Genomic DNA, 21,800 nt, shown 5'->3' with positions numbered 1-21,800 from the left:
ATAAGTAACAATGTCCGAGTCACTGAACTTTAATGACTAATGATGACAAACACATAAACTAAAAATTAACACCGATGAATCCCCAACAGCGGTGCCAAAAACTTGTTAGTCGCTAAGCACACGCTAATATTCACGCAAGTATACGCGATCACAAGAAATATAGAATAAATTCTAGTTCGTTCCCACAGGGATCAATTAGGTTAATTTCAATCAATGTATCTATACAACACTAGTATGGTTATTATCCAATGCTAAGATGAATAACAAATTGAGGTGAATTATACTAAATTAACTAAGAATTATACTAAAGAACATAAACTAAGAGTTTAAAAGAGTTGAATAATATATGACATAAACATGGGATTCTAACTTCATTAAATACTTCATTGAATAGCCTTTTCGTTCTTACATGTAATGGTGATGACACTAATCAAATAACACGAAACTGATAAATGCCAACTTTCGTTGTACGAATACTATACTACCAGACATCCACAAAAGAGATAGAAGTTGAATATACACCAATTATATTGAGACCCTATATGTTTATAGAATTTCACAACATAACAATTTAATGCACAAGTTATCTCTCGTGATTACATAAGGCAAGTAAGATGGTTAAAATTATCCACAAATCATGCATATCATATACATGAACCTATGCTAGCATGACAAGTTCTACGCCCTTAAATTCACTTTTGCTTCATTAAAGATTAACACACTATCTTATAAGTTTGCGACTCTCATAAGACGAATAAGCACAACCAAAACTAGGTTATCATACATTCACCACACAATAAGGCATCGAAATGAATTAACTAAAGAAATCCATAAATAAATCCGTTAGAACCCCACGATAATGATTAGCCCATAATCAGACTCATCATCAAAGTGGGTTCCGATGAAAGCATGGTATAATAAACATAGTCTTTATACTTAATAAAACCAAGTACGAAACAAGAGTATAGGTTCAAGAATAAGAAAACTAGCATCCAAAGTTACAACTTAAAACAAAGAATCACAAGAATAAACTAGATCTTCTTCGCCTTGGTTGAATTGTGCTCTATGGTCTTCTTACACCTTCTCCTTAGCTCTGGTACATCTCCTTATTAAAAATGAGCATAAGTTATGTTTATATAGCAGTCCATGCAGAGTAGAAGTCCATCTAATCAAAATTCCATGAGAAACAGGATTTTAATTCCCGACTGGCGCTGCCGCGCGCTTGACCAGCGCGGGCGCGCCGTCTCTTTAGAGAAAATTCTGACTTCTTTTTTTTTTCTTGTTGATTTGAGCTGGTCTTTCGCGAGCTTTTATTCTGGACACCACCTTAACACTAAATTAGCACTAAAACCATGCTAATTCACCTGATTACCTAGTAAATTCCTGAAATGCAAAAACACTATAAAAATACATTAAAAATACTAACAACTGAGTACAAAACACTAATTCAAAGCTTTACGGAGCGTTATAAAGTGTCATAAATGCCACTCAACACCCCCTCCAGTTCTGTTTTGAAGGAAACCCACCTACATCTTAATCACTTATACACCCATTGCTGCACAAATGGAAGCCAAGTCCGGAAAGATTGAGGAGAGGAGTCCGGGAAGGATTGAAGTTATCATTAGCGCTAGAAGGAGGGGTCGAACCTGTTAGGGCGAAAACACGCGCTAATATTCACGCAAGTATACGCGTTCGCAAGTAATATAGAATACTTTCTAGTTCCTTTCCACATAGACTCAGACTAAATTATTGTCTAATTTAACTCACTCACCAATGTATGATTACTTCTCAATGTTAAGATACTAACACTTAAAATTGTTGATTAAATATTAACTACAATTAACTACTTAATTAATCACTTAACTAACACTTCAATTTATCAATAATAAAACACTCATGAGATCACAACTTCATTATTACTTCCTTCTATAGCCATTGTTATTACGTTTAGCATGTGACAGTGATGATATTAATCGAATAACACGAAACTGATAAAAGCCAACTTTCATTATACTAATACCATTCTACCAAGCATCCATAATTAAGATAGAAGTTGAATAGTCATCAATTATGTTGAGTTCCTATATGTCTACAGAAATTGACAACACAACAATTTAAACACAAGTTATTCCTTTCGATTACATAGGGCAAATAAAACTGTTAGAGTTACCCACTAATCATGCACAACGTACATGAACCTATGCTAGCATGGCAAGTTCTAAATCTCAAGATCCACCGTCGCTTCACAAGAGATTAACACCCTATCTTATATGTTCGCGACGCACATAAGACGAATACGCACAACCAATACTAGATATCATACAATCATCACACACTAAAGTATTAAACAATTAACTAAGGAATTCCATAATAAATCCGTTGCAACCCCATGATCACGATTAGCCCATAATAGCACTTATCGTTATCATGGGTTCATATGAAATCATGATAAACGAACACAAGAAAATAATAACTAAACTAATTATATTAAAACCGAGTACGTCACAAGAGTAAATAAGTTCAAAGCAAGAAAACTAGCATCCAACGTTACAACGAAACAAGAATCACAAGAAGATATGCTTCCTCTTCGTTGCGGTGTGCTAAATCGGTCTTCTTCCTTATCTCCTTCGCTTCTTGCGTAAAAACACAATCTTCTTCAATCCACACTTGTGAAAACGTCTCAAATCTACTTATATAATAGTCCCATAAAACTCAGATTACATAGAAGTGGAAACCAAACAGAAGTAGAAGTCCAGAAATATTATATCTTTTTCCCGACCCTGCGCGGCCGCTCAGCATAGCTGAGCGGGCGCTCAGCTTGCTGCGCGGCCGCTCAGCAATGCTGAGCGGGCGCTCAGACCTCTACTGGAAAAAATCTGATTTTGCTCCGTTTCTTCGCCGTAATCTGCCCGTTTCTTTCCTCTCGCAATGGTGAACACATGCCCAGGCTTATTCTTGATGATTCCTCCCCCGAAATGCAACTAAAACCCTGAAATGCATAAACACTAGAAAAACGCATCAAATACACAAAATACTTGATTTCAAGACACCAATTTAAGCCATTTTAAGACGTTCTAAGTGGTATAAAATGCCACTTATCACACCCCAAACTTAAATCGATGCTTGTCCTCAAGCGTCACAGACTCAAAAACAAATAAAAACATGCATGAATGCAATCTATATGAAAATGCAGCGATCCCCCTTACTACGATTAACCAACCAAATTGCAACATCTCAACGAATGCAGTTAGACAACTAAGATCAATAAACTCATGCAAACAGACATACAGCCAGAAACGTGGTGTGTGAAAATGCTTAACAGATATGCTTCGGAACTAGACCAATTATTATGACTAGACTATCCTCAAGGCAATCCAATGATTATACAAAGAATAAAAAATTCTAGGCACAAAGTGATATACAACACTACAAGAACTCTGGAGCTTATTACGGAATCGTGCTTTTTATTCATAACTCAAATGCTTATTTGACCGTGCAATGAGTGAGGTCCACAAAAGACTTATACAATGGTATCCATGTAACGAGCATTAGGTTAGCGGATCCCAGACTCTAAAAGCCTTAGGTCACTAGGCATAAAGTCCCCTAAGAACTTAATAACTCGAATACCAAAGAGCACAATCTTGATCAAATATGCATAATTTTTTTTTTCTTCTGAGCAAGTGCGTTTCGCTCCATCTTGCTCAACCCTAGACTACTCGCACCATATGCGAGCCGGCTACTAGCCATTTGACGCCTAGCCACAACTAGCAACAACTTCCATATATTTTTTTTCTCCAAAATTTCTTCTTTTTCATGCCTTTATCACTAAGAACCTATAATCGAATTCTAAGCATAATAAGTAGATTGACCTTGAAAACAACCAAATCATAACAACAATTTAGCCCTTACGCATTCTCTAAGACTTAGTGGACTTACAATTGTTTCTAGCATGCATATCAACCTACACGACTTAATATCACTTTAATGCTATCACTACACTCACATCAATATCACAATTCAGTCGATAAATCATTGCAAAAGGGATCATGGTAAATGTATGAGCTACATGACATTCATAACAAAAAAAAACTATATGGCATAAATTATGCAACTATATGAACTAAACTATCATGAATATGCAACTATATGACACACACACAATATTCCTTAACTACCACCCCCAAACTTAAAATCTTCACTGTCCTCAGTGAAAGTAGTAGAAAGGAACACAGGGTATACCTACTCGGAGTCATCATCATCATCACCCTCAGTGGGTGGAGTATCAGGCGGCGGGTATGCAGAGTCCTCACCAAAAACTGGCCACTGGATATCAGCTCCAAGGCCCCGAAAAGCAGTCCCAAACGCAAGGGTGAGCTCCTGAGCAAACCTGCTCTGCGTCTTATACATGGCATCCATCCGCCATGAAAGCCTCCTATACTGGGCATCAACCATCCCAGCACCCTCCTGAGCTCTCGAAGAACCAGCCTCATCACGCCCTGGCCTAGCCATAGTAGCACCTCGTGCTGGACGCCCTTCTGGAAGACGATAACCCAGCCCATGCTCCTCAGCTCACCACCGGTCCACTCCTGCATCCCATTCAGAGTGCCAGAATCAATCGGAGCTGCCGGCAACTGCAACTGCTCATGAGCCGGCCAGTTCACTCCCACTGCTTGGCATAGTTTCGTAACCGTGGATGCATAAGGGATGTTCATATGCTTCGCTCCCCTCAAAAACTTCAGAATTCCTTGGTAGATAAACTCACCAAGGTCCACATAGTATTCCTCATTCAGAATTCCCCACAACAACTGTGCTCTCTCAACTGTGACCTCGTGTGCATGCGAAGAAGGCAAAATATTAGCACAAATAAATGCATTCCATGCACGGGCATACCTGTTCATGGCGATCGCCGGAAAGTGACGATAGTCATTAGTGCCGGTCCTGAAGGTCCAAACTGTGCCTGGTCGACAGAGAGTCGCACAAATCAAATCCAAGTCAAAATCCTCAGCAGTTTTTTCATTCCAGTTCTCCTCCTCGGGCTTTCTCTCTCGCTGTCCAATCACACGGTGAATCGCCGCAGGATGATAATCAACCGTCAGCCCTCGGACCACAGAAAACCCATTCTTTTCGGCCTTCGCATTCGCGTAGAACTCGCGAACAACGCTCATCGGTACCGCTTCGGGTGACTCACAAAAAGCTATCCACCCCTTCTCTACAATCATGGGCAGCAACTCACCATCCCTCCCCGATGGTAAAAACCCCCTCTCCTTCAGAATCGGCTTCCCCAACAGCCTAGTGTACTCTTCCTCCGCGGCTCTGTCAGTTAACCGAGGCCGTGCAGCAGTACCCCTCGATGAATCAGCAGTAGGAACTGTGCTGCTGCTGTCAATAGTGCGTGCTCTCTTGGGTGCCATTGATTCGTGAATAAAAGTGTGTAAGAACTGATTTTTGATGTTTTTGAGAGAGTTTAAGTGTAGGAAGTTTTGTGGGAGATATGTAGGATAGGTGTATGTATATATAGGGTGTGGATTAGATTAGGGTTTGGGAATTAAGGGTTAAAATGATGGGGTAGTGGGAACAAATCGTGGGTTTATGGGCTAAAACTATTTTTGTGTTTTTTTTTGTTTTTTTTCTGAACTGTAAAAAAAATTCTGGTACTCGACCCCTGAGCGGTCGCTCAGCAAAGCTGAGCGGGCGCTCAGCTTGCTGAGCGGTCGCTCAGGGGGTCACTGGAATTTTTTTTTTCAGCCCCTGTTTTCTAATTTTTTTATGTTTTTGGATAGGTTATTAACTTGTAAGGGTTCCTGTAACAACAATTCATGGGTTGCCTCCCATGCAGCGCTTCTTTTTCGTCATTAGCTTGACGTTTCGTACCCTTCTCAAGTAGTCAACAAAATGGCACTAACCACTTCTCGGTTTGCCATGTCCCCATAGTAGTGTTTCAACCGCTGACCGTTAACCTTGAATGCTTGGTCCGGATCATTCTCAAAAATTTCCACCGCTCCATGTGGAAACACAGTTTTGACAATAAAAGGTGTAGACCACCTTGATTTCAACTTCCCAGGAAAAAGTCAGAGCCGAGAGTTGAATAAGAGAACTTGTTGCCCTGGCACAAATAACTTAGGATGTAGCTTCCTATCGTGCCACCTCTTCACCTTTTCCTTATACATTTTTTTTATTCTCATACGTTTGAAGTCGAAATTCATCAAGTTTATTAAGCTGAAGCATTCTTTTCTTACCAGCTGCATCTAAATCTAGGTTCAACTTCTTCAATGCCCAGTAGGCCTTATGCTCAAGCTCCGCAGGTAGATGACATCCCTTACCGTACACCAACTGAAATGGTGACATCCCAAGTGGAGTTTTGTATGCTGTTCTGTAAGCCCAAACATCTTCATCGAGCTTTAAAGACCAATCCTTCCTTGACGGACAAACAACCTTCTCTAGATTGCGCTTTATCTCTCTGTTAGACACTTCCGCTTGACCATTTGTTTGCGGATGATAGGCAATAGCTACTCGATGATTCACATTATAACGCTGCATCATAGAAGTGAACTTACGGTTGCAAAAATGCGATCCTTCATCACTTATGATTACTCGAGGTGTTCCAAACCTTGTGAAAATTTGCTTATGAAGAAAATTTAGCACTGCCTTTGCATCATTTGTCGGTAAAGCTTTAACTTCAACCCATTTTGAGACATAATCGACTGCCAGCAAGATGTACTGATTATTGCAAGATGAGATAAAAGGCCCCATGAAATCGATTCCCCACACATCAAAGACCTCGACTTCAAGTATCACATTTAATGGCATCTCATCCTTCCTTGACAAATTTCCCACTCTTTGGCAACGATCACACCTTAAAACAAACTGATGAGCATCCTTGAACAAAGTAGGCCAAAAAAAACCTGCTTGCAGAATACGAGCTGCCGTCTTCTCACCACCATAGTGTCCACCATAAACCGTGGAATGGCAGTCTCGTAATATCCCCCCCCGTCTCACAGAATGGGATACATCTCCTGATGATCTGGTCAGCTCCCTGTCTAAACAAATATGGATCATCCCACATATACCACTTCACCTCATGCAGAAACTTCTTCTTTTGAGCGGATGTCAAATTAGGAGGCATTATATTGCTGACGAGATAGTTTACAATATCTGCAAACCATGGTTCTTCCTCCTGAATTGCAAACAACTGCTCATCCGGAAAAGATTCATTGATTAACGTCCTATCTTGCAAAGTAGAATCGGGATTCTCCAACCTAGAGAGATGGTCAACTACTTGATTCTCAGTACCTTTTCTACCTTTGATCTCTAACTCAAATTCCTGAAGTAAAAGCACCCAACGAATGAGTCTCGACTTCGAATCCTTCTTGGAAACCAGATAGCGAATAGCCGCATGATCAGTGAATACTGTTACTTTCGTACCAAGTAGATAAGATCGAAATTTCTCAAAACCAAAGACTATAGTCAAAAGCTCCTTCTCAGTAGTGGTGTAGTTCAATTGGGCACCATTTAAAGTCTTACTCGCATAGTAGACCACATGGAAGAGGTTTTTCTTGCGCTGTCCCAGAACTGCACCTACCGCATAATCACTCGCATCACACATCATCTCAAACGGTTCTGTCCAATCTGGTGCTGTAATAACTGGTGCAGTGATCAAACTCTTCTTGAGAGTCTCGAATGCTGCCAAACATTCATCATCAAATTTGAAAAGCACATCTTTCTCAAGCAAATTGCACAACGACTTAGATATCTTTGAAAAGTCCTTGATGAATCGCCGATAAAAACCCGCATGACCAAGAAAACTACGGATTCCTTTCACAGAATTAGGTGGGGGAAGATTTTCAATGACTCCCACCTTGGCCTTGTCCACCTCCTGACCCTTGCTAGAGACCTTATGCCCAAGGATAATGCCTTCACGCACCATAAAATGACATTTCTCCCAATTGAGCACCAAATTAGTTTCCACGCATCTTTTGAGTACGGCACGCAGATTATTCAAACATTCATCATATGAATGTCCAAAGACGGAGAAGTCGTCCATGAACACTTCGACGTTATTTCCAATCATGTCAGAGAATATAGCCATCATACATCTCTGAAAAGTGGCCGGGTCGCCACATAACCCAAACGAAACTCTGCGAAAAGCAAACGTGCCAAATGAACAAGTGAAGGTAGTCTTTTCCTGATCCTCTGGTGCAATACAAATCTGATTATACCCGGAATACCCATCCAAAAGACAAAAATACTCATGACCCGCCAATCTGTCAAGCATCTGATCAATAAATGGAAGAGGGAAGTGATCCTTCCTTGTGGCTTTGTTCAATTTTCTATAATCCATGCATACTCTCTATCCTGTAACTGTTCGAGTAGGGATGAGCTCATTCTTTTCATTTGCGACCACAGTGATACCTCCTTTCTTAGGTACACATTGTACGGGGCTCACCCACGAGCTGTCAGAAATAGGATAAATGATGCCTGCATCTAGCCATTTCAGAATTTCTTTCTTCACCACCTCCTTCATGATGGGATTCAGTCTTCGCTGCTGTTCCACAGTTGGCTTACTACCTTCCTCTAGCAGAATCTTATGCATACAATATGAAGGACTTATCCCCTTGATGTCTGCTATGGTCCATCCTATAGCTGATTTGAATTCTCTCAAAATCCTTAAGAGCTTGTCTTCCTCACTACCTGAAAGGTCAGATGAAATAATAACAGGTAACGTAGATGAATCACCTAAAAAAGCATACCTCAAGTGTTCAGGTAATGGCTTGAGCTCCAAGGTAGGTGCTTCCTCTATTGATGGTTTGAGCTTCCCTTCAGCATTCTTAAGGTCAGAAGTACCAAGAGACTCAAATGGTATGTCCAGCTTTCGCTTCCAGGGAGAAGCGTTCAGATATTGTAATTGCTCGTTGCCATCTTCATCATCGCTGTCAAAATCCCCCACTAAGGACTTTTCCAATGCATCAGACATTAGCATGCGATCGAGTTCCGAAGTAACCGCAGAATCAATCACATCCAATTTTAAGCACTCCTCATCTTCTGTAGGGAATTTCATTACCTTGAATACGTTGAAGGTCACATCCTGATCTTGGACCCGCATAGTAAGTTCCCCTTTTTGCACATCTATCAAGGTACGGCCAGTAGCCAAGAAAGGCCTTCCCAAGATTATGGGAATCTTCTTATCTTCCTCAAAATCCAGAATAATAAAATCTGCAGGAAAGAAGAGCTTATCCACCTTGACGAGCACATCCTCAACTATGCCCCTTGGATAAGTAATGGAACGATCAACCAATTGTAGCGACATGTATGTGGATTTTGGATCAGGCAGATCCAGCTTTTTAAAGATCGACAACGGCATCAGATTAATACTCGCTCCCAAATCACAAAGGCACTTGTCAAAAGTCAGATTGCCAATGGTGCAAGGAATGGTGAAGCTTCCTGGATCTTTTAGTTTTAGTGGTAACTTTTGCTGCAGAACAGCGCTACATTCTTCCGTGAGAGCAACGGTTTCAAGGTCATCCAGTTTCACCTTCCTTGAAAGAATAGTCTTCATAAACTTCGCATAACTAGGCATTTGTTCCAGAGCCTCAGCGAAAGGTATATTGATGTGAAGTTTCTTGAACACCTCCATAAACTTCCCGAACTGTCTATCCAGCTTTTGTTGCTGCAATCTCTTAGGAAAAGGTGGTGGAGGATAGAGCTGTTTCTCCCCTGTATTAGCCTCAGGCAGAGTGTGTTCAACAGTAGTCTTCCTTGGTTCCGCCGCTTTCTCCTTTTGCTTAGATTCTTCATCTCTAATTTCAGCTTCTCCTTCTTTTGCCTTTTCAGCATCAGCCACTTTTCCAGACCTTAAGGTAATAGCCTTGACTTGCTCTTTAGCTTCCTTCCTGCCTGGTACTTCCGTGTCACTGGGAAGAGTGCCAGGTTGACGATTGAGTACTGCATTGGCTAATTGACCGATTTGATTTTCCAAGGTCTTGATAGAAACCGCCTGACTCTTGCACAACAGCTTAAGTTCCTCAAAATCAGCACTAATAGGTGCAGCTGTACTTCCCTGTTGAGGATATGATTACCTTGTAGCATACTGCTGTGGTTGCTGGAATCCAGGTGGGTTAAATTGTTTACTCACTCCTTGCTGATATGGTGGCTGAATAGCATTCTGATTATTCCCCCAGCTGAAATTTGGATGATTTCTGTTGTTAAGATGATAGGTCGCTGGCACAGGCTGCTGTTGTCGCTGATAATTATTCACATACTGAACAGATTCGTTGATAAGAGAACACTGATCCGTAGCATGAGAACCTGCACAAAGCTCACAAACCATAGCTATTTGATTAACTCCATATGTAGCCAGAGAATCAACCTTCATTGATAGCGCTTGGAGCTGGGCTGCAATAGCGGTGGCTGCATCAACTTCCAGAATACCTGCTACCTTGCCTGACATCATCCTCTGAGTTGGGTTTTGATGCTCATTTGCAGCCATCGTCTCTATAAGATTATACGCCTTAGTATAGCTTTTAGCCCATAAGGCGCCTCCAGCTGCTGCATCGAGCATGGGCCGAGATTGGGCCCCCAAACCATTATAGAAACCAGTGATCACCATCCAATCCGGCATTCCATGATGTGGACATTTTCTCAACATTTCCTTGTAGCGTTCCCAAGCCTCGCACATAGATTCTGTAGGTTGCTGCGCAAACTGAGTAAGAGCACTCCTCATAGTAGCAGTCTTTGCCATCGGATAAAACTTCACCAGAAACTTTTGCGCAAGATCTTGCCACGTAGTGATGGACCCAGCTGGTTCAGAATGTAACCAGTCTTTAGCCTTGTCCCTCAGTGAGAATGGGAAAAGCCTCGACTTGATAGCCTCATCAGTCACGCCATTATATTTAAAAGTGTTCCAGATCTCGACAAAATTCCTTATGTGCATGTTGGGGTCTTCAGTTGCCGCTCCTCCAAAAGAAACAGAATTCTGCACCATCTGAATAGTGCCCGACTTGATTTCAAAGGTGTTAGCTTGAATAGCCGGATGAAGGATGCTTGACTGAATGTCATCAATTTTAGGCCGAGAAAAATCCATAAGAGCTGGATCAGCTTGAACAATACGATCTCCCATGTTTACTGGTTCTTTCTGCTCAGTTCCTGAATCCGAATCCTCAAAATCTAACTTCTCCGGAATATCAAGAACTTCGTCTGTCTCCTCAGTTGTATCTAAAGTCCTCTTGCGAGCACGAGAACGAGTTTGCATAAACGCTTGCTAAAGTACCTGAAACACAACCGAAAAAAATAAGTAACTACTACTTCCTAATCACTGAGTCCTAATGACCAATGATGGTAAGTACATAAACTAAACGAATACGCCGAGTCCCCGGCAGCGGCGCCAAAAACTTGTTAGGGCGAAAACACGCGCTAATATTCACGCAAGTATACGCGTTCGCAAGTAATATAGAATACTTTCTAGTTCGTTCCCACAGAGACTCAGACTAAATTATTGTCTAATTTAACTCACTCACCAATGTATGATTACTTCTCAATGTTAAGATACTAACACTTAAAATTGTTGATTAAATATTAACTACAATTAACTACTTAATTAATCACTTAACTAACACTTTAATTTATCAATAATAAAACACTCATGAGATCACAACTTCATTATTACTTCCTTCTATAGCCATTGTTATTACCTTTAGCATGTGACAGTGATGATATTAATCGAATAACACGAAACTGAATAAAGCCAACTTTCATTGTACTAATACCATTCTACCAAGCATCCACAATTAAGATAGAAGTTGAATAGTCATCAATTATGTTGAGTTCCTATATGTCTACAGAAATTGACAACACAATGATTTAAACACAAGTTATTCCTTTTGATTACATAGGGCAAATAAAACTGTTAGAGTTACCCACTAATCATGCACAACGTACATGAACCTATGCTAGCATGGCAAGTTCTAAATCTCAAGATCCACCGTCGCTTCACAAGAGATTAACACCCTATCTTATATGTTCGCGACGCACATAAGACGAATACGCACAACCAATACTAGATATCATACAATCATCACACACTAAAGTATTAAACAATTAACTAAGGAATTCCATAATAAATCCGTTGCAACCCCATGATCACGATTAGCCCATAATAGCACTTATCGTTATCATGGGTTCATATGAAATCATGATAAACGAGCACAAGAAAATAATAACTAAACTAATTATATTAAAACCGAGTACGTCACAAGAGTAAATAAGTTCAAAGCAAGAAAACTAGCATCCAACGTTACAATGAAACAAGAATCACAAGAAGATATGCTTCCTCTTCGTTGCGGTGTGCTAAATCGGTCTTCTTCCTTATCTCCTTCGCTTCTTGCGTAAAAACACAATCTTCTTCAATCCACACTTGTGAAAACGTCTCAAATCTACTTATATAATAGTCCCATAAAACTCAGATTACATAGAAGTGGAAACCAAACAGAAGTAGAAGTCCAGAAATATTATATCTTTTTTCCCGACCCTGCGCGGCCGCTCAGCAATGCTGAGCGGGCGCTCAGACCTCTACTGGAAAAAATCTGATTTTGCTCCGTTTCTTCGCCGTAATCTGCCCGTTTCTTTCCTCTCGCAATGGTGAACACATGCCCAGGCTTATTCTTGATGATTCCCCCCCGAAATGCAACTAAAACCCTGAAATACATAAACACTAGAAAAACGCATCAAATATATAAAATACTTGATTTCAAGACACCAATTTAAGCCATTTTAAGACGTTCTAAGTGGTATAAAATGCCACTTATCACACCCCCAAACTTAAATCGATGCTTGTTCTCAAGCGTCACAGACTCAAAAACAAATAAAAACATGCATGAATGCAATCTATATGAGTCCCCCAAAAGGCGTTCATCCTAAAAAAGAGACAAAAGGTTCAAAGCTGACAGACAGTCCAACTACATTCAACACTCCCAAGGAACCCCACCCCGGAGTGATTACATGGGACATGCGAATAATGATAGAAAACCAAGGGCCAAAAGGGAACCCAAACCAGAGCCCGAATGGACGTCTCTCAACAGGACCCAGAGTGATATCTTAAGGAAAGTTAAAGGAAATAATTTCTACTATTCTCCGAAACCTCCACTCGCACACCCGGAGAACAGGGCAAGAGACAAACACTAAGATATCATGAAGACCATGGATACACGACCGGAAACTGTTTCTTCTTCAAAATGTTCATTAAAGATTAAATCAAGAAAGAAAACATGAACCAGTATGTACAAAGGAAGTCAAATGACAAAGACAAGAAACTGGAAACTGGCAAACACGTATTCAACATTATCTTTGGGGGCACGACATCACCGCCTTGGAGCTCGGGTATGGACAATGATGCTATGATAATACAGACCTTTCAAGATAAACCAATTTACTTCTCCTACTCCGACTATGAAGGACTAGATCCGGAACATAACCAAGCATTGGTAGTACCCCTGGGTGTTGTAGATAATGAGGTAAAAAATATTCTAATAGAAAATGGTTCTTCCGCAAATATAGTCTTTGAACACACACTGTTGCCAAGTAAAGTAATTGTTTAAGGGGTTGGATACAATTACTAAACAAATCGATGTATTATGAAAGTAAAGTAAGAACAGATAAATCAAGTAACAGTTTATATTGATCTTTATTAAACTGTTACAAAACTCTCTTATGTATTTTTTCATTGGAAAACTTCTTGTCAGGATTTGATCCATCAGGATTTACTTCATCAGGATTTGTCTTGACATTTTTGACTCTATAAGATGTATGCACATTCAGTTTAGCAGTTCTATTTAAAATAACAATTTTATTGAATTTTGGCCAATGATCATAATTGTTGTGATACAAACTATGATAATCTTTGCAAGTGTAAATAGAATGCCAACTGCTACCACAATGAGAACAAGGATTTTGTGGTCTGTATAGAACTGATCTACCACTTATATCAGACTGAGGAATCTTAGACACTTTCTTTTTAGGCTTCCTGCAATCAATAGCAATATAATTAGTATTTCCAGAGTAAATATTAATGGATATATGCTGTAGCTTCAACGGATAATCATTTATATATATTAATGGATGACTAAAGATTTTCAACAGATGATATCGAGCTTCCAACGGATAATCATATCACAACAGTTGATCATAAGCTGATTGTTAGACAGATCCTGATTCTCGACTTAGCCAATTCTCATCAATCTCCCCCAATTAATGCTTTATAGAATAAGCATAAATTCTAATATAATTGTCTAGTGCCAAAAACCATATAGACAAAATAAATAATGTAAAGCTTACTTTATTTCAGATTTTGATCTTCATATTTCTTGATAAATTCTGCAGTATCTCTGAACAAAAGCTTTAACTCTGTCATCAATCTTTTTCAACATAATATCTTCTAATTTGATCTTCAAAGTCTTCTCATACTCTATTTTATCAGATAATTGATAGATAGCTGATTTGAGCTCTTTCTTTCATCATGTCTTCTAGTGACACATAGCAAGTTTTTCTTCTATCAGGATTCATGGTTATATGCCTCTGAGTAAGAACATTTTAAATGACAGCTTCTCCTTTCTTCATGTTGACTTCTTGCCCTCTGAAATTTATGTACTTAGGAACATATGATCCAAAATAATATTGACCATCATCCAATATCCTTCTTCTGATATTGGAAAGGATCATATTTGACCATAACCTTGAAGTTTTATCTTCAACTCTTAGCAAATAGTAAATGTATTTCAATTCCTTTATAGACATGATCTTCAATTCATCAAGTGAAAAAACTTGAATTTGATTATTTTGCAATAAGAGTAAGATCTTCTGTTTAGGTTCTGAATCATCATGTTTGTCAAGAATAATCTTCACAGCTTCAAGTCTATCAAGATGATCAATAGTTACTTCCTGACCAGGACTATCAGCAAGTGTGAAGTTTAACAACTTTAAATTGACAAGTTTAGCTTCATGATGTCCTATTCCAACTCTTGTAAATGGTTCAATCAACTTAACTAAGAATTATACTGAAGAACATAAACTAAGAGATTAAAAGAGTTGAATAATATATGACACAAACATGGGATTCTAACTTCATTAAATATTTCATTCAATAGCCTTTTCATTCTTAACCTTAGCATGTAATGGTGATGACACTAATCAGATAACACGAAACTGATAAACGCCAACTTTTGTTGTACGAATATTATACTACCAGACATCTACAAAAGAGATAGAAGCTGAATAGACACCAATTATATTGAGACCCTATATGTCTATAGAATTTGACAACATAACGGTTTAATGCACAAGTTATCTCTCGTCATTACATAGGGCAAGTAAGATGGTTAAAATTACCTATGAATCATGCATATCACATACATGAACCTATGCTAGCATGGCAAGTTCTAAACCCTTAAATTAACTTTCGCTTGATTAAAGATTAACACACTATCATATAAGTTCGCGACTCTCATAAGACGAATAAGCACAACCAAAACTAGGTTATCATACATTCACCACACACTATTGCATCAAAATGAATTAACTAAAAACTCCATAAATATATCCGTTAGAATCCCACGATAACGATTAGCCCATAATCAGAATCATCATCAACGTGGGTTCCGATGAAAGCATGGTATAATAAACGTAGTCTTTATACTTAATAAAACCAAGTACGAAATAAGAGTATAGGTTCAAGAATAAGAAAACTAGAATCCAAAGTTACAACTTAAAACAAAGAATCACAAGAATAAACTAGATCTTCTTTGCCTTGGTTGAATTATGCTCTATGTTCTTCTTACACCTTCTCCTTAGCTTTGGTACGTCTCCTTATTAAAAACGAGCATAAGTTATGTTTATATAGCAGCCCATGCAGAGTAGAAGTCCATCTGATCAAAATTCCATGAGAAACAGGATTTTAATTCTCGACCTGGCGCGGGCGCGCTGACATTCTGCCATCCTGGCGCGGGCGCGCGCTTAACCAGCGCGGGCGCACGTCTCTCTGGAGAAAATTCTGGCTTCTTTCTTTTTTTGTTGATTTTAGCTGGTCTTTCACGAGCTTTTATTCTGGACACCACCTTAACACCAAATTGGCACTAAAACCATGCTAATTCACCTGATTACCTGGTGAATGCCTGAAATGCAAAAACACTACAAAACACATTAAAAACACTAACAACTTGAGTATATAACACTAATTCAAAGCTTTACGGAGCGTTATAAAGTGTCATAAATGGCACAAAACATACCCCCAAACTTGAATCAATGTTTGTCCTCAAGCATAAACAGACTCAAAGAACAAGAAATAAAAATGCATGAATGCAAACTATATGAATACAACGATCCTCATAGAATAACTAAACCAATCAACAAGCAACCTCTCAGCAAATGCGGTTATTTGCACAAAGATTAATCAAACCCCACAAATCATCTTACAAGCCAGGAACGTGCGTGTGTGAAATGCTTACAGATATACTATCACAACTAGATCAATAATCATGACTCATTACTCAGCAAAGCAATCACAAGGCTATAAATAGAATAACAGCTAGACTCAAAATAAATTATAACACTTCAGTTCTTATATCAGAGTTTTACATGGATTCACGCTTTTATTCATAACACAAACAACACAAATATGCTTATTTCATCATGCAATGAGTGAGGTCCACAAAAGACTTATACAATAATACCCATGTAGCGAGCGTTAGGTTAGCGAATCTTAGACTATAAAAAGCCTTAGGTCACTAGGCACAAAGTCCCCTAAGAACTTAATAACTCGAGTATTAAAGAGTCCACTCATAATCAATTATGCATAAACACATATATTTTTTCTTGTTTTTTTCCTTTTTTTTTCAAATTTCTGAACGAGTGCATTTCAGTCCATCTCGTTCAACCCTAAACTAATCATATAAAATGAGTCGGCTACTAGCCATTTGACACATAACCACAACAACTAGCAATAAAATCCAATTTTCTCCAATTTTTAAATATCCATATTATTTTATTATTAAGAGAATATCCTAAATTCTAAATATAAACAAGCGATTAAACTTCGACAAACAAATAAACCATGACCATGATCTAGCCCTCAAGTAACCTATAAGACTTAGTGAAATACAATTGTCTCTAGCATACAAATTAACTCTACAAGGCTTAACATCACTAAACACGACATCACTACACTAGCATCAATATCGCAAATCAATCGGCCAAATCATCTAAGGGATCATGTTATTATCCAAATACATGAAACTATATGCAACAATTATCATAAAAACTAAAAAAATAAAATAAAATAAAAAAACTACTACATGGAAAATATGCAACTATATGAACTAAACTAGCATGAATATGCAAACTATATGTGACTCACCCAAACACATAAATCCTCAACTACTACCCCAAAACTTAAAATATTCACTGTCCTCAGTGAAGGTAATAGCAAGAAATCAGGCATACCTAATCAGGACCAGGATCATCACCCTCAAGGGGTGGAGTGTCAGGAGTGTCTATGAGGTGGATACACCGAGTCTTCACCGAATATTGGCCACTAGATGTCAACCCCTGTGGCTCTGAAAGCAGTCCCCAATGCCTGGATGAGGTCATGTGCAAACCTGCTATGGATGTCATGCATCGCTTCCATACTCCTAGTTAAACGCCTATACTGCGTAGAACTCAAACAGCACCACCATGTGTTTCCTCCTGCTGCTACTACTGCTGCAAACCCGAAGGACCAACCTCCTCTCCCAACTGAGCTCTTCAAGCTGCTCGACGAGCCTACGAAGTCCCAACAGCATAAGTCTGATCCGCTGGCCTTCCACCTGACAGATGATCATAAGAATAACCAAGCCCCTTAGGATCGGGCTTCCCACCATACCACTCTGTCATGTTGAACAACGTCGAACTATCAATCGGAGCACTAGGGAGCTGCAGCTGCTCTTGTGCGGGCCAATGAACACCAACTTCCATGCACAACTTCATCACAATGGACGCATAGGGTATCGAACCCGTAGTACCCCCTCGCAAGAACCTCAGAATACCCTGATGGATCACCATCGCAAGATCCACATAATCCCCCTGCAAAATATCCCACAATAAATGCGCACGCTCCACCGTAATCTCATACACATGAGAAGATAACATAATATTAACACAAATAAAAGAATTACATGCACGTGCAAACCTGTTCATGCACAAGGAAGGAAACATGGTGTAGTCATTCATGCTCTTCTTGAGCTTCCAATGCGTCTCAGGCACACACAGGGTAGCAACAATCAAATCCAAATCAAACTCCTCCGGAGTTTTCTCATTCCAGTTCTCCTGCCCCTCCTTCCTCTCGGGCTGCTCAATCACCCTACGAATCGCCTCAGCACTGTAGTCCACTGTCAGCTCCCTCACCACCGTGAAACCATTCTTCTCCGCCTTAGCGTTAACATAAAACTCACGCACCACACTCATGGGCACAACATCGGGTGTCTCGCAGATTACAACCCAGCCCATCTCCAAGTTCATCTCCAATAACTTACCATCTTTCCCTGATGGCAGAAAACCACGCTCCTTGGATATCGGCTTCGAAAGTAGCCTCACATACTCCGCCTCAGCCTCGGGACTTGAAAACCTAGGCCTCACACCACATGTACTCGAAGAATCGGTGGTGCTGTTGCTTACTTCAGTTTGCTGTCTTTTAGCTGCCATTGAGATTGAAAGAGATTGAGAGAATAGAAGTTTGTAAGAGAGATTGTGTGTTTGAGAGTTTTGAGAAGTGATGGAGAAGTTTGTGTATACGTGTGTATATATAAGAGATTGAGAGAGAATTAGTTATGAAAAAGGAGTGGGAATTTATTATGGGAATAATGGGTTTGATTTGGAGAGGGAAATTTGGGATTTGGAAGAGTAAAAGTCAGGTGGGAATTGATTTTGGAGTAAAAGTCTCGATTTTTCTCTTTATTCTGCTGTTTTATTTTTTTCGAACTCAGGACCCAGCACGGCCGCATGCTAGATCAACGCGGGCGCGCTCAATTTCTGCCATTTCAGCGCGGGCGCGTACTAGATCATCGCAGGCACGCGCTAGATCATCGCGGGCGCGCCCAGTTTCTGGAGTTTCAGCACGGCCGCCCCGCTTCTCAGCGCGGGCGCACCGTGTTACTGTATTTGGCACTGAATTTTTTTATTTTTCTGATTTTTTTTTATGTTTTTCTCTTTTCTTTGCTTCCTCTATCTACTAATGTACAACATACTTGGGTTGCCTCCCAAGAAGTACTTGGTTTACGTCGTTAGCTTGACGTAGAATCTCGAGATCAAGTAGTTAATAAAACGGCACTAACCACCTCACGATTTGCCGTATCCCCATAGTATTGCTTCAACCTCTGACCATTTACTTTAAATGCTTGGCCTGGATCATTCTCAGAAATCTCCACAGCTCCATGCGGAAACACAATTTTGATTACGAAAGGCCCGGACCATCTCAACTTCAATTTTCCAGGAAAAAGACGGAGACGAGAGTTAAACAATAGAACTTGTTGTCCCGGCACAGATGACTTGAGCACTAGACCTCTATCGTGCCACCTCTTAACTTTCTCCTTGTACATTTTGTTGTTTTCATATGCTTAAGCCAAAATTCGTCGAGTTCATTCAATTGAAGCATTCTCTTCTTATCAACTGCATCCAAAATTAATGTGTAATTCTGGTTAAACATGCACGACTTTCAAGGAGTATATTTGATACTGCACCGAAAAACTAGCAATCATGCTACTACACGTATCCAATTTGCTAACAACTTAATAATAATGCGCAAAAATAATTTTCAAATATACTTAATAGAAATCAAGCATTACTTAGAAAAATAATTGAACAAAATCATAAATACTCACAACCAATTTCAGAATTACATCAACAGGATTTAATGTGTCAAGATTTGACTATGAAAGTCAGAATCTGACAACTTAATTATTTAAATAGCTAATCATCCCAAGCTCATGGAGTAATTTTCCAAACATTGCATCTGGTAAGGGCTTGGTAAAGATATCAGCTACTTGTTGATCAGTTGGAACAAAGTAAAGCTCAATTGTTCCTTCATTGACATGCTCCCTAATAAAATGATATTTAATACTGATATATTTTGTGAGTGAGTGTTTTACTGGATAACCTGTCATTGTAATAACACTTTGATTGTCATAGAAGATAGGAATCTTTGAATAAGACAATCCATAGTCAATAAGTTGATTTTTCATCCAAAGAATCTGAGCACAACAGCTGCTAGCAACAATGTATTTAGCTTCAGCTGTAGATGTAGATATTGATTTATATTTCTTGCTCTGCCAAACAACCAATCTACCACCCAAAAAAATGACAATCACCTGAGGTACTCTTCCTGTCAATTTTGCATCTAGCAAAGTCTGTATTAGAATAGCTGACCAGACTGAAATCTGATTCTCTTGTATACCATAAACCAAGAGATGGAGTCCCCTTTAAGTATCTTAAAATCCTCTTTACAGCAATCAAATGAGATTCTCTGGGCTTGTCTTGAAATCTTGCACACAAGCAGGTTGAATACATATTATCTGGTCTACTAGCAGTTAGATAAAGCAATGAGCCAATCATACCTCGATAGATAGCAACATCAATTTTTGTAACTTGGTCTGGATCTAACTTTGTAGCAGTGGCCATTGGAGTGGCAGCAGTTGAACTTTCTTGCATATTGAATCTAGTCAACAAATTCTTTATATACTTAGACTGATTAATGAAAATTCCCTCACCAATTTGTGTAACTTGCAGTCCAAGAAAGTAACTCAACTCTCCCATCATACTCATTTGATACCCCGACTTCATAAGATCAGAAAATTTCTTGTACAACTTGTTATTAGTAGACCCAAAAATAATATCATCAACATAAATTTTCAGCAAAAGCAGATCACTACCTTTATTTATGTAAAACAAGGTTTTATTAATAGTACCTCTTTTGAAACCACTTTTAATCAAAAAATTAGCAAGTATTTCATACCAGGCCCATGGTTCTTGTTTGAATCCACGTAAAGCTTTGTCAAGTCTGTACACATGATCAAGAAATTTTGGATCAATGAAGCCAGGTGGTCGCTCAACATTTACTTTTTCTTCTAACCTTCCATTCAAAAAAACACTCTTGACATCCATCTGAAAGATCTTGAATTTTTTATGTGCAACATATGCTAAGAAAATCTGAATAACTTCCAGTCATGCCACCAGAGCAAATGCCACATCATAATCAATACCTTCTTGTCGCGAATAACCCTTTACAACAAGTCTAGTTTTGTTCTGATTATTGTGCCATCCGAATCTGTTCTGTTCCTAAAAATCCATTTTGTGCCAACCGCTGATTTGTTCTTTGGCCTTGGACCCAGTTTCTAAACTTCATTCCTTTTGAACTCATTCAACTCCTCCTGCATTGCTTGAATCCAATCAGTATCCTTGAGTGCTTATTCTACTTTCTTTGGTTCCTCCTTAGAAAGTAAGTTGTGATAGAGACATTCACGTTCAGTTGCACTTCTAGTTTGGACTCCAGCCTTAGGATCTCCAATGATAAGATCCGGTGTATGATCTTTTGTCCATTTTACATCATTTGGTAGTTCAGTCTCATTTCCTGATGCTCCCCCTGTATTTGTGCTATCATTTCTATGTGAGGCTCCCCCTGTATCAGTGTTGTCTGTTCCTGAAAATTTTAGGTTTCTCCCCTTCAACTTGTGCAATATCATCAGAATTTGCCTTCTTTCCTGATTCAAGATTTTTGTCCACAAGTACAACAT

The 21,800-nt window shown here is 39.2% G+C and overlaps 1 non-coding gene across 1 annotated transcript; it reads left to right on the top strand.

Moving 5' to 3' along the window:
• Window positions 1-10,613: 10,613 nt before the first annotated feature.
• Window positions 10,614-10,720, top strand: LOC141675338 (small nucleolar RNA R71). Its single transcript, XR_012555996.1, has one exon. It is a non-coding gene; the product is annotated as a small nucleolar RNA R71 (small nucleolar RNA).
• The last annotated feature ends 11,080 nt before the right edge of the window (window positions 10,721-21,800 follow it).

The sequence above is a fragment of the Apium graveolens genome, chromosome 7, assembly GCF_009905375.1.
Source record: "Apium graveolens cultivar Ventura chromosome 7, ASM990537v1, whole genome shotgun sequence".
NCBI lineage: Eukaryota > Viridiplantae > Streptophyta > Magnoliopsida > Apiales > Apiaceae > Apium > Apium graveolens.
The sequence above is the reverse complement of the archived record's forward strand: the minus strand, read 5'-3'. Positions and strand labels throughout refer to the sequence as shown.